Genomic DNA, 7,544 nt, shown 5'->3' on the forward strand with positions numbered 1-7,544 from the left:
TGTGCACAAGGTGGTGGGAGGGGATGCAGTGAACATCTTCAGTGCGTGCACAGGGCAGTACCACAAGACGGCACAGTGGCTAAGCTCTGCATCTTGGGCAGACAGGCCCTGGGCAGGAGTACTCAATGGTCTTTTTTTCCAGTGAGGACACTTAGGTCCTGCCCACTCCATACCACAGCTTACTCTAGATCTGGAGCAGACAAGTCCTGGGAGAAGTCTGCCACAGAGGCAGCCCAGATATTGGGGAAGCACAGCCACTGTAATTCCTGCAGTCACAATGCCCTGACCCCCAACCCCAGCCTACTCCACACCACAGCCTTGCACTAGATCTGGGATGAACACAAGAGGAAAAGAGATGCAACCTTGGGCTGCTTCTGAGTGGAACCATGGATGCCTACACAGGTGACACATAGGTCCTCTGTGATCACATGGGCTTCACTTCCTTCAGAAATCACATCCATTGTGGCAGGTCTTGCACTCAAGGGCAATGGAGCCTGATAGAACCTGAGCCTCAGGGTTTCTACTCCAAAAACTGGGGAGCAGAACTTGCCCCTGACAGGGCTGTGATAGCAGCAGAGCACAGAGGAAGCCCTGCCTCATTCCTGTACAGGGTTTAAATCCCCTAACGCCAACCACACCCATTCTGCACAGCATCCATAACAAAACCAGCCCTCACACCAAAAATACTGGACACACACAGTCTACATAGGGATGGCCCCACATAAAAACACCCTTTCAAGACCAGAGTAGATAACAGGTTCTCTTAAATTCAGAGACAGAAAAAGTTAAGTAAAATGAAAAGGCAGAGGAACTACTCCCAATTAAAAGAATAAGAGAAATCTCCTGAAAAAACAGTGAATGAAACAGACCTCACCAGTCTACTAGACCCTGAGTTCAAAGATGAGGTAATAAAATTTCTAAATGAATTTAAAAGATTTTCAATGGAAATGCAGATCACTTTAACAAGGAATTAGAAATGAAAAAAATGAACCAATCGGGCTTCCCTGGTGGCGCAGTGGTTGGGAGTCTGCCTGCTAGTGCGGGGGACACGGGTTCGAGCCCTGGTCTGGGGGGATCCCACATGCTGCGGAGCAGCTGGGCCCGTGAGCCACAACTGCTGAGCCTGCGTGTCTGGAGCCTGTGCTCCGCAACAAGAGAGGCCATGATAGTGAGAGGCCCGTGCACCATGATGAAAAGTGGCCCCCACTTGCTGCAACTAGAGAAAGCCCTCGTGCAGAAACAAAGACCCAACACAGCAAAAATAAATAAATAAATTAATAAACTCCTACCCCCAACATCTTTTTTTAAAAAAAATATGAACCAATTAGAAACAGACAATTCAATTGTCATGATAAAAACCAATAGAGAAGCAATAAGTAGCAGACTAAATGACACTGGAGAACTAATAAGTGATCTGGAAAACAGAATAATGGAAATCACCCAATCCAAACAGTACACAGAAAGACAAATAAAAAAAAAAGAAAAAGAAGAAAGTAACATACAAGATCTATGGGATAATATAAAGCATTCCAACCTATGCATAATAGGGGTTTCAGAAGGAAAAGAGAGAGAGAAGGGGATTGAAAATGTATTTGAAGAAATTATAGCTGAAAACTTCCTAAACTTAAAGAAGAAGGAAACAGATATCCAGGTATAGGAAGCACAGAGGGCCCCAAAACAGATGCACCTAAACAGACTCACACTAAGACATATCATGATTAAAATGTCAAAAGTTAAAGATAGAGAGGGTTATAAAGGTAGCAAGAGAAAAACAAAGAGTCCATTACAAGGGAACCCCCATAAGGCTATAAGCTGATTCCTCTGCAGGAGCTTTATAGGCCAGGAGGGAGTGGAATTATATATTTAAAGTCCTGAAAAGAAAAACCTGCAACCTAGGGTACTCTACCCAGCAAGATTATCATTTAGAATAGAAGGAGAAAGAAAGAATTTCTCAGAGAAGCAAAAACTAAAAGAATTCAGCAATACTTAACCTACCCCAAAAGAAATATTGAAGGGTCTTCTCTAAATAGAAAAGAAGCAAGAGTCTATAGGAAAGGGGAAATCACAATAGGAAAGGCAAACATATAAAAGGTTGAAAATCACTTAAATAATCCAGAACATAGATTAAAAACCAACTTTAAAAATTGTAAAATGACTTTTAACTACAATTAATAGTAAAAAGATAAGCATGAAGGTTTAAAATAGGACATCAAAGTCACAAAATGTGGGAGAAAGGAGTATAAAAATGTAGATCATTTAGACTGTGTTTTAACTTGAATGACTATCAGTTTAAAGAAAATAGATATAGTTATGGGTCAACATACTTGAACTCCATGGTAAGCACAAATAGAAAACATACAATACATTCACAAAAAACAAAAAGGAAAGAACTCAAGCATACTACAAAAGAAAATCATCAAACCACAAAAGGAAAAACAACAACAAGGAGAACAACAAAAGAGAACTACAAAAACAACTGGAAAACAAGGATTAAAATGGCAATAGTACATACCTATCAATAATTACTTTAAATGTCAATGGACTAAATGCTTCAATCAAAAGACACAGAGTGGCAGATTAGATAATAAAACAAGAAACTATGATATGCTGACTACAAGAGACTCACTTCAGGGCAAAAGACACAAACTGAAAGTAAGGGGATGGAAAAAGATATTTCATGCAAATGGAAATGGCAAGAGAGTGAGGGTAGTGATACACACATCAGACAAAATAGACTTTAAAACCAAGACCAGGGAATTCCCTGGCGGCTCAGTGGTTGAGAGTCTGCCTGCTGATGCAGGGGACATGGGTTCATGCCCCGGTCTGGGAGGATACCACATGCCGTGGAGCGGCTGGGCCCGTGAGCCATGGCCACTGAGCCTGTGCGTCTGGAGCCTGTGCTCCACAATGGGAGAGGCCATGGCAGTGAGAGGCCCACATACCGCAAAAAAAAAACCCCAAAAAACAAACAAAAAAAAACCCCAAGACCATAAAAAAAGGCAAAGAAGAGCATTATCTAATGATAAAGGGATCAATACAAGAAGAGGGTATTACACTCATTAACATATATCACCCAATATAGGAGCACCTAACTATATAAAGGAAATACTAACAGACATACAGGAAGAAATTGATCATAATACAATAATAGTAGGAGACTTTAACACCTTACTGACATCAATGGAGAGATCATAAGGCAACAGAGATCCTAAATGACACAATTGACCAGTTGGACTTAATTTATATCTATAAGACCCTACATCCAAAAAAAAAAAAAAACCCAAAATACAGATTCTTTCCAAGTATGCATGGAACTTTCTCTAGGATAGAGCAAATACTAGGTCACAAAACAAATCTCAACAAATGTAAAAAGACAGAAGTTATTTCAAGCATTTTCTCCAAACATAACTGTATGAAACTAGAAATTAACCATAGAAAGAAAACTGGGAATAGAATAAACACATGGATAGTAAACAACATGCTACTACCAATGGGTCAATGATGAAATCAAAGAAGAAATCAGAAAATACCTTGAGACAAATGAAAATGAAAACACAACCTTATAAAATTTATGGGAGGCAGCAAAAGCAATTCTAAGGGGAAGTTCATAGTGATACAGGACTTCCTGAAGAAACAAGAAAAATCTCAAATAAACAACCTAACTTACCACCTAAAAGAATTAGAAAAAGAACAAACAAAACACAGTAATCAGAAGGAGGGAAATAATAAAGATCAGAGAGAAAATAAGTAAAATAGAAATTAAAAAGCAAGAGAAAATATCAGTAAAAACAAGAACTGATTATTTGAAAAGGTAAATGAAATCAACAAACCTCTAGCTAAGCTCACCAAGAAGAAAAGAGAGGTGACCCCCCAAAAAAACAAAAACAAAATAAGAAATGAAAGAGGAGAAATAACAACTGATGCCACAGAAATACAAAAACTAATGAGAGAATACTATGAACAGTTATATGCCAAAAAATAGGACTACCTACAAGAAATAGACAAATTTCTAGAAACATACGTCCTGCCAAAATTGAGTCAAGAAGAAACACATAATTTGAACAGACTGATCACTAGCAGTTAAATAGAGTCTGTAATAAAAAACTCCCTGCAAACGAAAGTCCAGGACTGGACAGCTTCACTGGGGAATTGTACCAAACGTAAAATGAGAAAATTATACCTATCCTTCTTCAACTATTCCAAAAAATTGAAGAGGAGGGAACCCTCCCAAATTCATTCTGTGAAACCACTATCACCTTGATACCAAAACCACACAAAGGCACTACAAAAAATATAAATTACAGGTCAATATCCTTGATGAATACAGATGCAAAAATCCTTAACAAAATAGTAGCAAATCAAATCCAACAATACTTAAAAAGATCATACACCATGATCAATTTGGATTCATTCCAGGGATGCAAGAATGGTTTGGCATAAGCAAATCAATCAATGTGATACACCACATTAGCAAAAAGAAAGACATAAACCACAAGATCATCTCAATAGATGCAAAAAAAAAAAAAATAAAGCATTGGACAAAATTCAACATCCATTCATGATAAAAACTCTCACCAAAATGGGCATAGAGGGAATGTATCTCAACATAATAACAGCCATTTATGGCAAACCCACAGCCAACATAATCCTCTATGCTGAAAAGCTGAAAGCCTTCCTGCTAAATTCAGGAACAAGACAAGGATGCCTAACTAACTACCTCTATTCAACATAGTATTAGAAGTCCTAGCCACAGCAGTCAGACAAGAAAAACAAATAAATAGTATACAGATTGGAAGGGAAGAGGTAAAAATGTCACTATTTGAAGATGACATGATACTTCATATAGAGAACCCTAAAGTCTCCACACAAAAACTGTTAGAACTAATAAATAAATTCAGCAAGATAGTGGGATACTAGATTAATATACAGAACTCTGTTGCATTTCTTTACACTAATAACAAAATATCAGAAAGAGAAAGTAAAAAAAAAATCCTTTTTAGAATTGTGTCCAAAAACAAAAGCAAAAAAAACAAAACAAAACCAAGGAATAAACTTAACCAAGGAGATGAAAGACCTATACAATGAAAACTATAAAACATTGATCATGGAAACTGAAGATGATTCAGAGGAATGGAAAGATATCCCATGCTCTTGGATTGGAAGAATTAAAATTGTTCAAATGGCTATACTACTCAAAGCAATCTGCATATTTAATGCAATCCCTATCAAAATACCCAGGACAATTTTCACAGAACTGGAACAAATAATCCTAAAATTTATATGGAATCACAAAAGGGCCAGAATTGCCAAAGCAATCCTGAGGAAAAACAACAAAGTTGGAGGCATAACAGGTCCAGACTTCAGACTATATTACAAAGCTCCAGTAATCAAAACAGCATGATATTGGGACTTCCCTGGTGGCACAGTGGTTAAGAATCTGCCTGCTAATTCAGGGGACATGGGTTCAAGACCTGGTCCAGGAACGTCCCACATGCCATAGAGCAACTAAGCCCACATGCCACAACTACTGGAGCCAGTGTGCCTAGAGCTGTGCTCTGCAACAAGAGAAGCCACAACAATGAGAAGCCTGCACACCTTAATGAAGAGTAGCCCCCACTCGCCTCAACTAGAGAAAGCCCATGCGCAGCAACAAAGACCCAACGCAGCCAAAAAAATAAATATATAAATAAATAAATTAATTTATTTAAAAAACAGCATGGTATTGGCACAAAAATAGACATATAGATCAATGGAACAGAATATAGAACCCAGAAATAAACCCATGCACCTGTGGTCAATTAATCTATGACAAAGGAGGCAAGAATATACAATGGAGAAAAGATTGTCTCTCCAACAAGTGGTGTAGGGAAAGCTGGACAGCTACATGTAAATCAATGAAATTAGAACTCTCCCTCACACCATATACAAAAATAAACTCAAAATGGTTTAAAGACTTAAATATAAGACATGACACCATAAAACTTCTGGAACAGAACATAGGCAAAACTTTCTCTGACATAATTGTAGCAATATTTTCTTAGATCAGTCTCCCAAGGCAAAACAAATAAAAGCAAAAATAAATGGGACCTAATCAAACTTAAAAGGTTTTCATAGCAAAGGAAATCAACAAGACAAAGCAACTTACAGAATGGGAGAAAATATTTGCAAATGATGCGAATGATAAGGGGTTAATATCAAAAAATATGCAAACAGCTCATAACTCAATATCAGAGAAAACCCAAACAACCCAATAAAAAAATGAGCAGGAGACCTAAATAGAAAAATTTCCAAAACATACAGATGGCCAACAGGCACATGAAAAGATGCTCAATGTCACTAATTACTAGAGAAATGCAAATCAAAACCACAATGAGGTATCACCTCATACTGGTTAGAATGTCTATCATCACTAAGTCTACAAATAATAAATGCTGGAGAAGATATGGAGAAAAGGGAATCCTCCTACACTGTTGGCGGGAGTGTAAATTGGTGCAGCCACTATGGAAAACAATATGGAGTGTCCTTAAAAAACTAAAAATAGAGCTACCATATGATCCAGCAATTCCACTCCTGGGTATATATCTGGAAAAAATGAAAAGTCTAACTCAAAAAGATACATGCATCCCAATGTTCATAGCAGCACTATTTACAATAGCCAAGACATGGAAACAATCCAAGTGCCCATCAACAGTTGATTAGTTTAAGAAGATGTGGTATACACACACACACACACACACACAATGGAATATTACTCAGCCATAAAAAAGAATGAAATATTGCCATGTGCAGCAACATGGATGGATGGACTGATATACTCAGTGAAGTAAGCCAAACAGAGAAATACAAATACTGTGAGATAACAGTTATATGTGGAATCTAAAAAATAATACAAATGAATCTAGGGAATTCCCTGGTGGTCCAGTGGTTAGGATTCCATGCTCCCACTGCAGGGGGCACAGGTTTGATCCCTAATTGGGGAACTAAGATCCTGCAAGCCTCGTGGTACAGCCAAAAAAAAAAAAAAAAAAAAAAAAAAGAATCTATATACAAGATAGAAACAGACTCATAGACGTAGAAAACAAACTTATGGTTACCAAAAGGGAGAGGGAAGGAGAGAAAGACAAATGAGGAGTACGGGATTAACAGATACAAACTACTATACATAAAATAGATAAGCATCAAGGATTTATTGTATAGCACAGGGAACGATATTTGATATCTTCTTATAACCTGCATTGGAATATAATCTGAAAAAATATATAACCGAGTTGCTTTGCTATACACCTGAAACTAACAAATATTGTAAATCCACTATATTTCAAATTGTTATAAATGACTTTAGTTTATCTTTTTTTTAAAAAAATATATTAAAGCTTTTATTTAGTTGGACTTCTATATACTGCTAATGTCAAATGGTAGAGTGATCACAAGCCGTCTTATTCTTTTTTTTTTTTTTTTTTAGTTTCTGCTTTATAACAAAGTGAATCAGTCATACATATACATCTGTTCCCACATCCCTTCCCTCATGCATCTCCCTCCCTCCC

The sequence above is a fragment of the Hyperoodon ampullatus genome, assembly GCF_949752795.1.
Source record: "Hyperoodon ampullatus genome assembly, chromosome: 7".
NCBI classification, from domain to species: domain Eukaryota; kingdom Metazoa; phylum Chordata; class Mammalia; order Artiodactyla; family Ziphiidae; genus Hyperoodon; species Hyperoodon ampullatus.